The 13,158-nt window shown below is 39.4% G+C and overlaps 1 protein-coding gene across 1 annotated transcript in view; it reads left to right on the top strand.

Annotated features, from left to right (window-relative positions):
* Nucleotides 1-7,931, top strand: part of LOC123031308 (histone-lysine N-methyltransferase SETD1A-like) — a 63,031-nt gene extending 55,100 nt beyond the window's left edge. Inside the window, exon 6 of the mRNA XM_044446126.1 lies at nt 876-7,931. The gene's annotated coding sequence lies outside the window, so the exon portion shown is untranslated. The remainder of the gene's footprint in view (nt 1-875) is intronic.
* The last annotated feature ends 5,227 nt before the right edge of the window (nt 7,932-13,158 follow it).

The raw sequence follows: 13,158 nt of genomic DNA, 5'->3' as shown, positions 1-13,158 counted from the left end.
GTGGAGGCATGTTGTGTCATACGAAGCTTTCCATTTACAAATTCTCAAGTTGGGGTGCTCATCTCAGCTCAGCTTGACATCAGAGCTCCTCCCTTTGTTACCATCACTCTTATTTTTATGGGCAGTTGCTTCAGTTTGGTTTCCTACTGTTGCTGCGTCTGAAGCTTCTGTAGACTGATGCTATGCCCCAACCCAACCCTATCCTGGTACTTCCCATTCCACACTTCTCATTTATGTGGCATCTTTCCATTTCCTTCCTACTATTCTCATCCCTTCATTATTATTCCCTAGAGTCAAAAGCTTTGCCTTTCTGCCTCTTTCCCCATTTTATTTAGCACCTCCCTCCTCCTGTTTTGCTTCCAGAAGCCTAACCCACCTCACCCTCCACTCCTTTGCCTGCCTTTCCTTGCTGGCATTTTCTTTTCCTGATACATCTTCCTGGAGTTTCACATGCTCTAGATTAAATATTCCTGTGAAAAGCATCCCACTTCTCCCTATATGTGGAGAGGAAGATATATGCAAAAGATAGATTTTGCACATATGCAAAAGATAGATTCTGGATGTGGAAAAAGAAAATGAAATTTTCCCTCAGCCATGAAACTTATTGAGTGATGCTGGGCAAGCAATATCTTTCAGCCCATTCTGCCTCTCTTGCAAACTATGAGGATAGATAAAAGTTTACAGTTAGGTCTTCACCATAAGGCTGCATATTGAAATAGTCTGAAAAATACATTCTATGTAATAATGTACCATTGTGAGGCAATGGCACATCATTTAAAAAGTAAAAAGAAATTTGGCTTAGTTATGTAAACCATAAATCTTAAAAGCCCTTTTATTTTCTTTACTGAACAATGGACTTTCATTTTGATTTTCAGACTGCTTTGCCAATTTCCTGTTCATACTGGCTACCTGCAGGGAACCCAAGAAAATGGCTAGCAGGAAGTCACGTCCATCCTCTTCTCTGTTTCTCTGGATCCAATATGCAATATTAATACAGGTAAAACTATTCATTAGGCATCTGACTGTGATTCACTGAATAAATGACAAACTCTTCTGACAATGTTAATTTGTGTAATTCACACTTTTAAAAAAATAAACTACTCAATAACACTATTCCCTCCATCAACTACAACTGAATAAACAGAATAGTCTGTGTAAGTTATGGTTACTTTAGTAATATGAAGCAAAACTCAGTGTTTGCTGTATCGGGCATATACATGGTTCAGATGATTATGGTGTGCTGGTGCATGTGAAGATGAAAAAAGACTTCCATAACCTTATTTGTTTCTCCATAAAGACCCATGTGAAACATGCTATGTACAGTGAGAAACTATGTACCAAGGAGTCATTGTCCGGTCTCTTTGCAAATAGGAATTAAAAAACCCCAATTACTGAACAGTGCATGTTAGTTTGGCAGTAAATGCTACTGTGCCCAGTGGAGCTTAGATCCATGTAAGTGTGTGTAGGACTGTAGATTTCAAATGCTGGCACAAAGCATTTCCACAGGGCAATAATAATGTCAGATTAAATTTTTGGCTTCTTGATGTAGTCATATGATAATCTGAGCTTGTCCACTCTATGGAACAAGTTATATAGTGTGTGTGTGTGTGCATGTATTAAAAAGCAAGCCAAAATCAAAATGCTGCATATTTATTTATTTATTTGCATTTATATACCACCCTAGTAGCCCAGAGGGCTCTCTGGGTGGTTTACAAAGAAACAAAGCATATGACTATATTTTGTAGGAATTAAAAAAAGAAGATGCTAGCATCTTTAGTGGGTATAAAGAAGCATGACAGAAATGGTTTGCTAATTTACTTTCATGACTGTCAGGTACAAATATGTTCCTTCCGTCTTTAATCACAATGATAAAATTCCCCATTTGCTTCAAACAGGGTAATACTGGAATCTTATGATAATATTTTATCTTTTTTATGTCCCTCAAGTTCAATTTTGGAAAGATGTAACATGAACTCAGTTTCTCCCTGCTGCAGCCCCCCTCCCCACTGTCCACATAGCTCATGTGCCAATCTTTTTAGAAGTAAAATGAAAGCAACTGGTATCTCAACAACCATTTCAGTGCTTGAAGAGTATGACCTTAACTAGATTAGTTATGATAAAATGCATTAGTACAGAAGTGAAACTTTAGATGAGCTAATGTTAGGATAGAATACCTTCTTAATCTATATAAAAATATACAACTAATATACCTCAAATTGTTTCCTTAGTCTCTGGGCTTCCAAATCTGGAGAATTCTCCAAGGATATATCACAATTATGGGAGTCTTTTTTGCTTTAATAACTAATATAACGTGCTTTGAAGTAATGTGGTCTCACACTGTAATCTACCATCAAACACCTAAACTAACAGAAAAAGTAGAACCATCACAATGGAGATTGTAGAGACGGAAGTGTGTAATCAGATAAATGAAAAGAAAGTTTTGAAAAGGATTGCAGAGGAGTAACAGGAGATATTACTGGTGTGTTTCTTACTTCATTGTTGTTTTTCTTTCAGTAAAAGTTCTATCAGCTGGGGAGAGTTGTTCTCTTCTTTGAAGCTAGCTCTTGTTTCTCTGAAGTCAGATTCCTTATTCCCAGGGCTCCACTCTGCAATGCCAGCACAAACATACATCAGCAGCTGCACAGCACTTTCAAGAGTTAGCAAGAAGCTATCAAGCAATTACTTTTTCCACTTTAGATCCATGCCTGTGATTTTGCGTTCCAAGTCTGAAGATTGGGGTATGAGAAAATCAAAGACAATGAGTGAAGTCAACAATTGCAGAAAGCATACTTGTGTAGACTAGGAAATGGCTTATACCTGCAATTAACTGGAAAGTTAATATTGTATAAATGAGCAGCATAACATCAACAAAACATTTTAGATTAGATGTTCTTTGAATTTTTGGGCACTAACAGAAAATGTTAGTGTACTATCAGTCAGGCTGATAGAAAATCCTAGCCTAGCATATCCTACTTGGTGTATTCTGCACTTGATCTTTTGCTTAGAAACATTGTGTTTGAACCAGGCTTAATCATGCTTTGAGTCGATTAACTTGTTCCATTAATTTCAGTGAGTCTGCCTTAGCATGACTAAATCTGGATCTAACCTATTGTTACCAGTCAGATGATGAAGTGCAGGATATACAATGTGTACAGCAGAGTTTATGAGGCCGTCAGTTTAGAAAAGCTGCAGGTATGTTGAGCTGTAAGTCTGCATATATGCTTGCCACAACATGCATGATGTAACATTGAAGTAGCACATGCATACACATTTGTATGCGCATGTATTTGTATCCCATAATCATTCTACCTCAAAAAAGAAAGAGATAATTTAATTTTCATTAAATTGATCTCTAAAATCTAACTTATTTTCTCTACTGGTGGGTTGTTAACCGGGGCTGATAGGTGTTTGGATCCTCTGGATCCATTGCTTCTGCCTTCCTTATCAATTGTGCCACTGTCAAGAGTCCCTGTTCTTCCCTTACTGAGCTTGAAGTCTGAACCACAGGAGAGGGAGCTACTCTGGGTGTGTGTGTGTGTTTGAGGTGGCTAGGATAGACTTGGGGTGGATGGATGAGGGAAATCAATCAGAGCTTCTCCTCTGAGGTTGATGCTGTCTTGGAGTTGGAGTTTTGCTGTGATGACTCCTTGGAAACAGAATTTCTGTCCATAAAGCAATGTGATATAGTAATACAAGCTGAATATTTGCAAAGAAAACATGAGCTCAAGCAGAATGAACATTACTAGCCACTGAGTTTTTAAAGGAGCAGTTTTGTAGGCATGTTTAGACAGAAAAAAGTCCTACAACTCGGCATTGCTGGCTTGGGAGTGCTGGGAGTTGTAGGAGTTTTTTTCTGTCTAAACGTGCATTGGATTTCACCCTATGTGAGCCTTGTGATATGAAGACTTGTGTCAGCTGTCATTTCTTGGCTGCTTCACAATTTGGTTTTAAAAAGTAAGTAGGGAAAAGTGACTTCAGGAGGCTCCATAAAAAGTTTTATAGATCACAGATGTTAGTTATGGTTACTGTATGTGGAACATTTGTTGGTAATAGAAAACATACCAAAAATGGCAGCGTCTCACAGATGATAAAGAAGATGTCAGCCATCTGGTCACTGAAGTACTGTTGATGCCTTTACTATTGTCACTGATGAGCAGAGCCTGTGACCTAAGAGTAATGGATGCCGTAAACACCACTGGGTGGCCAAAATGCAGAGGGATTCCTGCCTATACTGGAAACTATTTCAAGAACTGTTGATTCAAGATAATCGCTGGAACCCACAACTTCTGAAATAATTTTGGGCATCCCTGGTTCTGAGAACATAAGCTGATTGTCACCTTTCTTTTAGTACCTTAAATGACTTCTCTTTCTTAAGAAGGTTTCCATACTGATTGTTCCATAGGAATCCATTATTGTTCTTCTAAAATGGGTGGATTTTATTCTGTTAGTCTGACTTAGAATAGGCTTGGAATTTCCATTGAAATGAATGGAGATAAGTCATACTAGCATTGGATACAACCCCAAGAGCTGTATCTCCTCAAGCATGTGAATATTTACATAGTATCAGCTCAAAGCATCTTACTGCCTTGAGCCCAGTGCCAAATGGCACCCCCTTTTCCATCCCCCCCGCCTCCCCCAGTGCTAGGTCTATCCCTTTAAAAAGTATTGAGATGCTAATTTCTGTCCTCCTGCACCCCGTGCACTCCCATGGTTCAGGCTGCATCACCACCAGCTTGGCAGGCCCAGTTCTGGCAATATATATGTCTTCAAAACAATAAGAACTGTGTTTATAACTCTGCATTGACTGAAAATCCTTGAGTAGTTTGAAGAAATGTATGGTAAAGGCAATGGCCATGCTGTCTGGGGATGAAGGGAGTCGTCGTCTAACACAGCTTAGAGACATCAGGTTGTGGAAGGCCGATTTGAAGGAACTCTTCATCCACTGTGCCTTTCCAAACCTACTTTCCCACAGAGTGCCAGTAGGTGAGAAAAAACATCTTTTCTTGTAGAAAGGCAGTATTTTAAGCACTGTTGAGTTGACTAAAACGCTGGGAAGATCAGTGCTCACATACAGACTGAATCAAAATGTTATGTCTGAGCCTCAGTTTTTGACACTGGTGTTCCCTTCATACTTACTACACATTCCTATGAACCAAGGCATAGCCAGTCTCCACACTCTTGTGCCATTTTACTTCACTGAACACTGTAACACACCTCTTTAGAATTGCACAGAGCTCCACCTAATCATGGAAGAGACCTTTTCATCTCAATGAATTCTACATATTCCACTGAATATTTTTACTTAGAAAGAAAGAGAAAAGTGTATAATGAATTTTTAAAAGTCCACTTGTTCATTTATTGTCATATATCAAGGTCAGGCTGCTACATTTCAGAAAAAATGGCAAGACACAGTTCACTGTATTTTTTTCCCACGGAGAGATTTATTCTCTGAAAATTGCCCCCATTTATTGTATCTTCTTTTCTTCACACATAGAGATAGAAAAGCATATGTGCAGTATGATATATCTGTATCTCTTTCTATACAGCCATTAGGCTGAAAAACATATTTGAAGGTATGTGAAAATCCTCTATGAATGGTACCTATTTCTGTCTATCGTATGCTTCTCAGTAAAATTACATTGTATTTCAAAACTGTGTTATATATTATTCAGACACCAAAACTCAAATTGTGAAGCATTCGCATCCATTTGGGAGCAATTATTTACACCAATATTCTCCCCATCTCACCAGCTTCAGCAGAGTGAGATGACAGTTCAGAGCCTTGTCCTTCATTAAAGGCTATCTTACGCAGCCAGTCGATTATCTCTTTGTATGATGATGTCACTCAGAAGCCTTATGCCATCGATAACTGCAGCTTGCACATTGTGAATGTCCCAAAGAGTGAGCTGATACACACTTGCTTAGGATCTAAATTCTGAGCAGAACACCTTCTCCAAGACCAACTGGCCCATGATTGGAGATAAGCCATGGAGGATTCGCGCATAATCCCACCAAGGCGCATGACTAAGAGTACAACAATTCGAGATCATGTGGTAACAACCCAACTCTGGAATTCCCTCCCTGGGGAAGTGTGGTTGACTCCCGCATTGTTGGGTTTCAGATGACAATTAGAGCCAAAGTAGCACAGTGGTTAAGAGCTCAGGTCCGCGACTCATGTGGTGTGGGTTCTCGTTCCTGCTCAGCCATGGAGCTGACTGGGTGATCTTGGGTCAGTCACAGACTCTCAGCCCAACCTACCTCATGGGGTGTTGTTGTGGGGATAAGATTGAAAGCAGCAGGAGGAGAATGATGTAAACTGCTTTGAATTCTCGAAAAGGTGGGATATAAATCTAATAAATAATAATTAAAAGCATAACTGTCCACCTGATTTTTTGGAATGTAATATGTCACTGGGACCTTATGATTTCAGATTGTACATTGTCTTATTCTGCTGTTCCCATTATGTGGTTGGAGGTTCTCTTTCTTTATATCTTGATGTAGTTTTAGATACTGCCCTGGGATCCCTTGGGAGAGATGACAGAAAAAAATGATGATAATATTTTTTATTGGACATCACCTGGAGTCAGTCTCAGCATGTAGTTGCTTACAGCTGAGTGTGCAAACTACTTCCACACACAGGTATTGTGTTGGAAGCAATTAGGTTCTAACTATGGTGATGGATCTGTGAAGCCTGTGCATGAAAGTAATTTGTTGTCATCTATTTAAATACATACCCCTTCCATATTCCAAAGGCTTGGGAGGGGTAAAACAGTGCTTGAGTTATGGGGGAAAGGCAGCAGGCTCTGCATTCATTCATTCATTCACTTATTAAACTTATATCCCCCAACTTATATTCCCTTAAAACTTATTATTAAACTTATATTCCCCAATTTATATTCCCCAGTAGGACTCTCAAGGTGGATTACAGAACAACAAAATAAAAACATATAGTAAAACAAAGTAACATTGAAACAGTAATCTACAGAATCTAACAATAAACCAACAATATACACAATTCACAACAATGACATACAGCTGAGAGTTAGACATTAACGTGAGAAGTTAAAGCAATATAGGTTAAAATTCTAAGACACCATAAAATTTAATTCCATTGATTTGCACAAAATACAATCATTTCTTAAAATGCCTCGAAGATAATGTTGGTTTTGCCTGGTGTTGAAAAGGTTGTCATGGTGGTGCCAGGTGAACTGCTCTTGGGAGGCTGTTCCATAGGTGGGGCACAACTACTGAGAAGGCCCCTCTTCTATTCACCATCCTTGTTACCTCCTTGCTTTCTACATGAAATCCACAAGCTCCGTGTCTGCCTCCTTCCAATTTAAACAAAGCATAACCATCCCCCAGACCTGCTCATGCAATAGGTAAAAGTGTGGAGGGGGCAAAGACATGGCCCCGTGCCCCTAGTAGCTCAGCCTTCCCACATTGATAGGGAAGACTTGAAGGTGGCTACTACTTGTGTTCATGGACTACAGAGAAGCCTGCTTGCAGGATGACTTGCAGTGGGATAGAAAGTGGCACGCAAGGCTCTTTCCGTCCATACCTTGCTTCAGAGATGACAGCAGGGATTCCTCCAGGGGAATTCATCTCAGGGCTAGGTTTGGAAGACAAGAGTCCCTTGCCCTCAGGGAAACTCAGGGGGCTCCCTGGGCCTGGTTGATGGGCCTTGATAGGCAGGATTAGGGCTGTGGTTGCTGCATCCTTGATATACATCATTGCTTGAGGTTTGAATGTGCTTCCTTCATCAAAACCTCCTCACAGTTTAGCATTTATTGCATCCAAGAGTTTGGGTCTTTGGACACTGCTTAATCTTGGTACCCCTGCATTGCCAGCTGGGGGAGGATTTGCTTTTTGAACTTTGGACAACTCATCTATAGAATCCCAAATAGTACAGCAAGGCCTTGGAGCATAACTTGTCTTTTTCTTTTTTCCTTTTTATATAGAGTTTGAAGTTGTAGAAGTTTCTGGAAAACTGGCAATAAGAACTTGGAACTTCCTTTTTTCAGCGGGTGAGACTGCCTGGTCATGGCTGTTAGTTTTTGTTTGTTTTGTCTTTCTTCAGACTGATATAGCCATAGACGCTGTAAGGAGTTCTGCTTTCTTTTCCCAGGCAAGGAGGGAACAACCTGAATGAAGTTTCATGTTCGTCATAACCACCACGATAATTAAAAATTGATGCTGTGATGCATGTTGGAATGTGGAAAACAAACAGGGGTCAGAATCAGCTGACCCAAGGTATGAAATATTCAATTAAAAAAACAAAGGGGGCAGGGAAGGAACCACAGGGCCTGGTGAGTAAAGGAAAGCTGCCTGAGGCCAAGGGCTTTGTATAGTACCGCCAATAAGATATTAAAACCACCCCATATTACTTTGTTTTCTATCTCCTGTACAAATAAATATTGAAAATATGTTTATCTGTTCTGTTTTAGCTGTGGAAACAGTTTCCAGAATGTATATATTAAGAGAGGATGTATAGTTATTTCACAGTACTCAAGGCAAGGCAAATGGGAGTATGGCGTTGGGGGAGGCGAGATGAGGGACAGATACTTGAGCAAAAACAGGCTTTAGTAATGGGGGGTCCAGCCTGGGCCATGGTGTACCATGTCCCACATGCTGATTACTTGAACAGACCTGTTGCCAAGATAAATTTCCCTTGGACTCCAGAGTTTATAGGATGTGCTTGGCTGGCCTTGCCAACACAGCAGTTTCTTCCCCACACAAACAACTCTGCTTTTGCGAGTCAGGATATAAACAGAAAGAATGCTTAATTATTTGTATAAAGGGAAAGATAGTGGAAATCTGGAAATTGCATAAGGACGGCAAGGCTCTTCTCTGCTGCATCTGCATGAATGATCATGTGTGGATGAGCTCTGTACAAAAGCTATGAGACACAGCATTCCCACCGTCTCCTAAGGCTGAGAAAAGTTAGAATAGGGGATTCAAGCCTGGCACACTCCCATGTACAACCCTAAGCAGAAATGCTCACCTTCGCATGATTTAGTGACAACCAGCAAGGCAGAAAGGTGCTGTTTCAGAATGTTTTAAAGCATGCTCCCGCTTTGATCCTCAGTCACTTGTGGTGGGGAGTGTGAGAAACATTACCCACAGATGCAGGAACCATGTGCTGTGGGAGAATCCTGCACTGGCCTCCTTTTGTTGACCATGCCTGCACTGTTAATGCTCCCACATGATCGGTAAATGGTTTACTAACAATAGCCTTGCACTCAGAAGTAAAGGATTCTGAGTCCACAAATTAGTTTGCAAATAGGACTCACAGCCCTTCTACACACAAATTCATTCCCAAGTATAACAAACTGTCTTCATTTCAGCAGTATAATTTGGAAGAGGAGGAAGTCATTTTCTAGTTACTATTGTTAAATAGTTGGGCATCAGAAAATCTTGCCATCTATTCCACATTACCCACAAATAGGAACCAGTCTACCCAATGCCTGCTTTTGCCCTAATATAGCCTTTGGCTGCATAGACGATATCACTTCTTCTAGGAGTGAATTCAGCTGTAGAGGATTGTAACTGTAACAGGGTCACCTCTCTCTCTCTCCACACACACAGAGTTATACTGGGTTAAAACTGGAAAACAAGATAGCCATCTTTCTGTCAATATGGAAGTACTTTGAGGAACCATATTAAGAGGTTATGTCCTAGTTTTGTAAGATAACTTTCTTCAGCCTGCTACCCACCAGCAAGGCCTATAGCTGGGCTAGCTTGGCATGATGGGAATTGTAGTCCAACAAATCCAGAGAATGATGGCTTATGAACAGCTGTACATGACTCCTTTAGTTCATCTTCAGTGGTCAAAGAAGGTAGGTTTACCCTTAATCACACTTGCATTTAGGTTTTGCATGAATTAAGTTCTGGTTGTTTCTTGTTTAAAGGGATAAATAGATACCATAGCTGGTGTTCTTTTGGAGTAATAAGACTTCACAACCAAACAGTAGGAGATGTATGTCAGATGGCTCGCCAATAACATTAAAGCAGCTGATATATGGGATATTGAAGGCAGATTAAGTTGTTAATGTATATTAGTATATTCTTAATTTCCTTTTAATTGAAAAAGACATATTGACTTTAATTAGAACCATTTCACAGGAACTGTCAATTAGCACATGTCAAACTAGTTAATTCAGAACAGAATTCTTTTAATTAGGGTCTGCTTTCCTTTAACTGTGGGGCCAATGAAATCAGCCTTTCCTTATCAAGATTTTAAATGTCTCTAAGACATACAATATAATGTAGTCTCTTATCTATTATTAGAAGCCCATATGGACAACATAAAAATGATGATGCTGGCATTGTTCATCAAGCACAAATCGAATCTTCCATTATAAATGGAGTATATGTGTGTGAGTGAGATGAAAAGGGCTCTAAATGCAGACTATTTCAAATATATGGATTTACATCATTTTGGAGAAATTCGACTTTACAGAATCTCTGAAGTGCAGTTTCAAGATCATTGCTAGACCTGATGGATGGTGTCTGAGTCCCAAATGTATTTCCAGAGTGCAAGATCTATTCCCTTGATGTCAATGGAAGATTTTTTTTCTGTGTCATGCATACCTAGTGAGTGTAGGTCATGTGAGGGTTAAATAACCTTCACATAATCCACACTTACAGGTTTCACATGATGTGATGCCCGAACCCTTAGTGGAAATTGCATATACATCTTTGCACTCATGGCCATAATAGGTTATTCGTAACTGGTGAAGTATGGCTGAATAAATGGGTCTAATTAAATATGTTTTATGTTCAAACACACAAAACATACAAAATTGACCAAGCAGTAGAGTACATTCCAACTGAGAAGGGAAAGAGTCCCAGTACTTTCTTTTGGATTGTGCAAAAATGTTAAGTTGATTACATGCCAGAGTTTTGATTTGCATTTTTATGTACCATAGATTGAAAACACAAATAAAATGACAACCATTTTGAAACCAGGGAGCTTTGCATACATAACTGATTAGCATTGCAAGTTTCTTTAAAGCATTGGTAGATGCTAAAGAAGGGGAAATGGCAGTCATCCATCCATGTTCACACACCTTTGTTGTGTTCTTGTGTTTTCACTAGCTTCTGTAATCTCCACTGCAGCTGGTATAATCACTGCTACAGATGTGGTAGATGTATTCCAGCCAACATTAAACATTTTTACTTATTTACAGATTTATTATATTTGTATACCATCTAATAGCTACAGCCAAAGTCCCATGAATTTCAGTATGGGAGAAGAAATTCTTAAATTTTAAATACTTAAATCTAATTGTAATCAAAGGGCTTTAAAGTTTAACCTTGTCTGCACCCAATTGTCCTGCATCTCATTTTAATCTTTAAAGAAGTGCGTTCTCTCTTGTTATGGTTCATCTTTCTGTATTGGGCTTCTCCAATTTGACTGCCTTCCAGATGTTTTAGATTAGAATTTCCAGCATTTGCAATCATTGGCCATGCTGTCTAGGGGCTAAAGTACAGAATATGTGGTGGGTACTAGGTTGTGGAAGGCTGCTCTATTGGAATCACAGGCAAGTGCAGCTAACATTATACTTTTATGCAGTTGTGTTGCATCACACTTTTTGTAAAACAAATTTCTTAGCCCCTTTCCCTTATCTTTTCCCCCCCTTTCACTTAATTAAATCCACCTTCTAACTATTATTATAGACTTGAGTTTTTACATTGGCAATTCATCCTATAGGTGCCTTTCCAAAGGGAAAATCAGCAATTCTCGTTGGACAAAGCTTTGGCTTTGTTCTTGAATCACGTGTGAAAAGAGCTAACACACCTACCTTTGACAGTGAGCTCTTCAATCATGAAAGGCATCAGTTGGATTCGCATCTAAGCATTGACCAGATTGATACTTGCCTGGTTTCATCAAGGCATATGTGGCTCTGCCGAGTGCCTTAATAGCCACATGTCAGTGCAAAGGATCTCACTATCAAGAAATACCACACCAAACTGTAAAATGGAGTGACATCAAAGAAAGCAGGGTTGGTAACTCTGAGATGTCTGTGGGTCACTTCCACCCAGCTCTGCCCAGTGAGTTGCATCTCTTGTTATGTGCCATCAAGTCATCTCCAACTTACCATGACCCTGTGAATGAAAGCCCTCCAAAATATTCTACCCCTGACATTCCTGTTTAGCTAAATGGAAGACGGTGGTCCTTATTTTCTTCTTCTGCCTTTGATTTTTCCTAGCATGATTTTCTTCTGCAGGGAGCCTTGCACAAAGTATGGCAGCATTAGTTTCGTTATTTTTGCTTTTAAGGAAAATTTTGCTTGACTTGACCTAGGACCCACTTGTTCACCTTCTGTCAGTCCAGGGTATTTGCAAAGCTCTCTTCCAGCACCATGTTTCAAACAGTTTGGGCAACCCAGTTTTTAAAAATTAAGGAATAAAGCTGGTGTTCATAGCAAGCAGGCTAAATTTGACCGTTTTGGTGCTATGTAGAACTATGGGTGCCATTTCTCCTACTTAAAAATTTTTTGAAGGTGGGGAGCAGCAGAGTGAGAGCAGGTGCTGTTCATGTCTAATGTGTTGCCAACCCCTGAAATGTGGACAAAAGATTAATGTGATTCAGCAAAACTTTACACATTTCAAGTCAGATTGATTTCATGTTAAGCACCTACTTAAGTCTTTCCCATTGACATGATTAGTGTTGGCCAGACTTTGCAAAAAATAATTAAAAATGCAGGAGGAATGAACAAGAAATTCTTACTTGGTTTTAGCAAAAGAAGCTCAGTTTCACTGGCCTGTATCAGCCAAGAATCAGAGAGATTAAAGAGTGGAACCCTTATTAGTAAACTATGGATTCCAAGGAGAATTACCTTTTGTAAGATATTGTATGTATCCTGACACATGGTTTAATGTATTATGGGACTGATTAACTGAACAAAAGCTGCAGCAGCATTTACCAAGACAGGGTTCATGATAATGTCTAAGTCTTATTTAAACATGGTTAAATGTTTATCATTGTGGACTACAAATCATCCTTTGGAATATATGTAATCTAAAGGTTCAAATGAATATTTGAACAGGTTGCAATGATGGATGTTTACAAAAGAATGAGCTTTGTGTAATAGTTTGTGTGGAGTGCAGTAACTGACTTTGTAAAATGATGAGTTCACATCAAGTGCTTGAACT

Source organism: Varanus komodoensis, unplaced genomic scaffold, assembly GCF_004798865.1.
Source record: "Varanus komodoensis strain SLA01 unplaced genomic scaffold, ASM479886v1 scaffold5, whole genome shotgun sequence".
Taxonomy (NCBI): Eukaryota; Metazoa; Chordata; class Lepidosauria; order Squamata; family Varanidae; genus Varanus; species Varanus komodoensis.
This window is presented reverse-complemented; position numbering and strand designations above follow the sequence as displayed.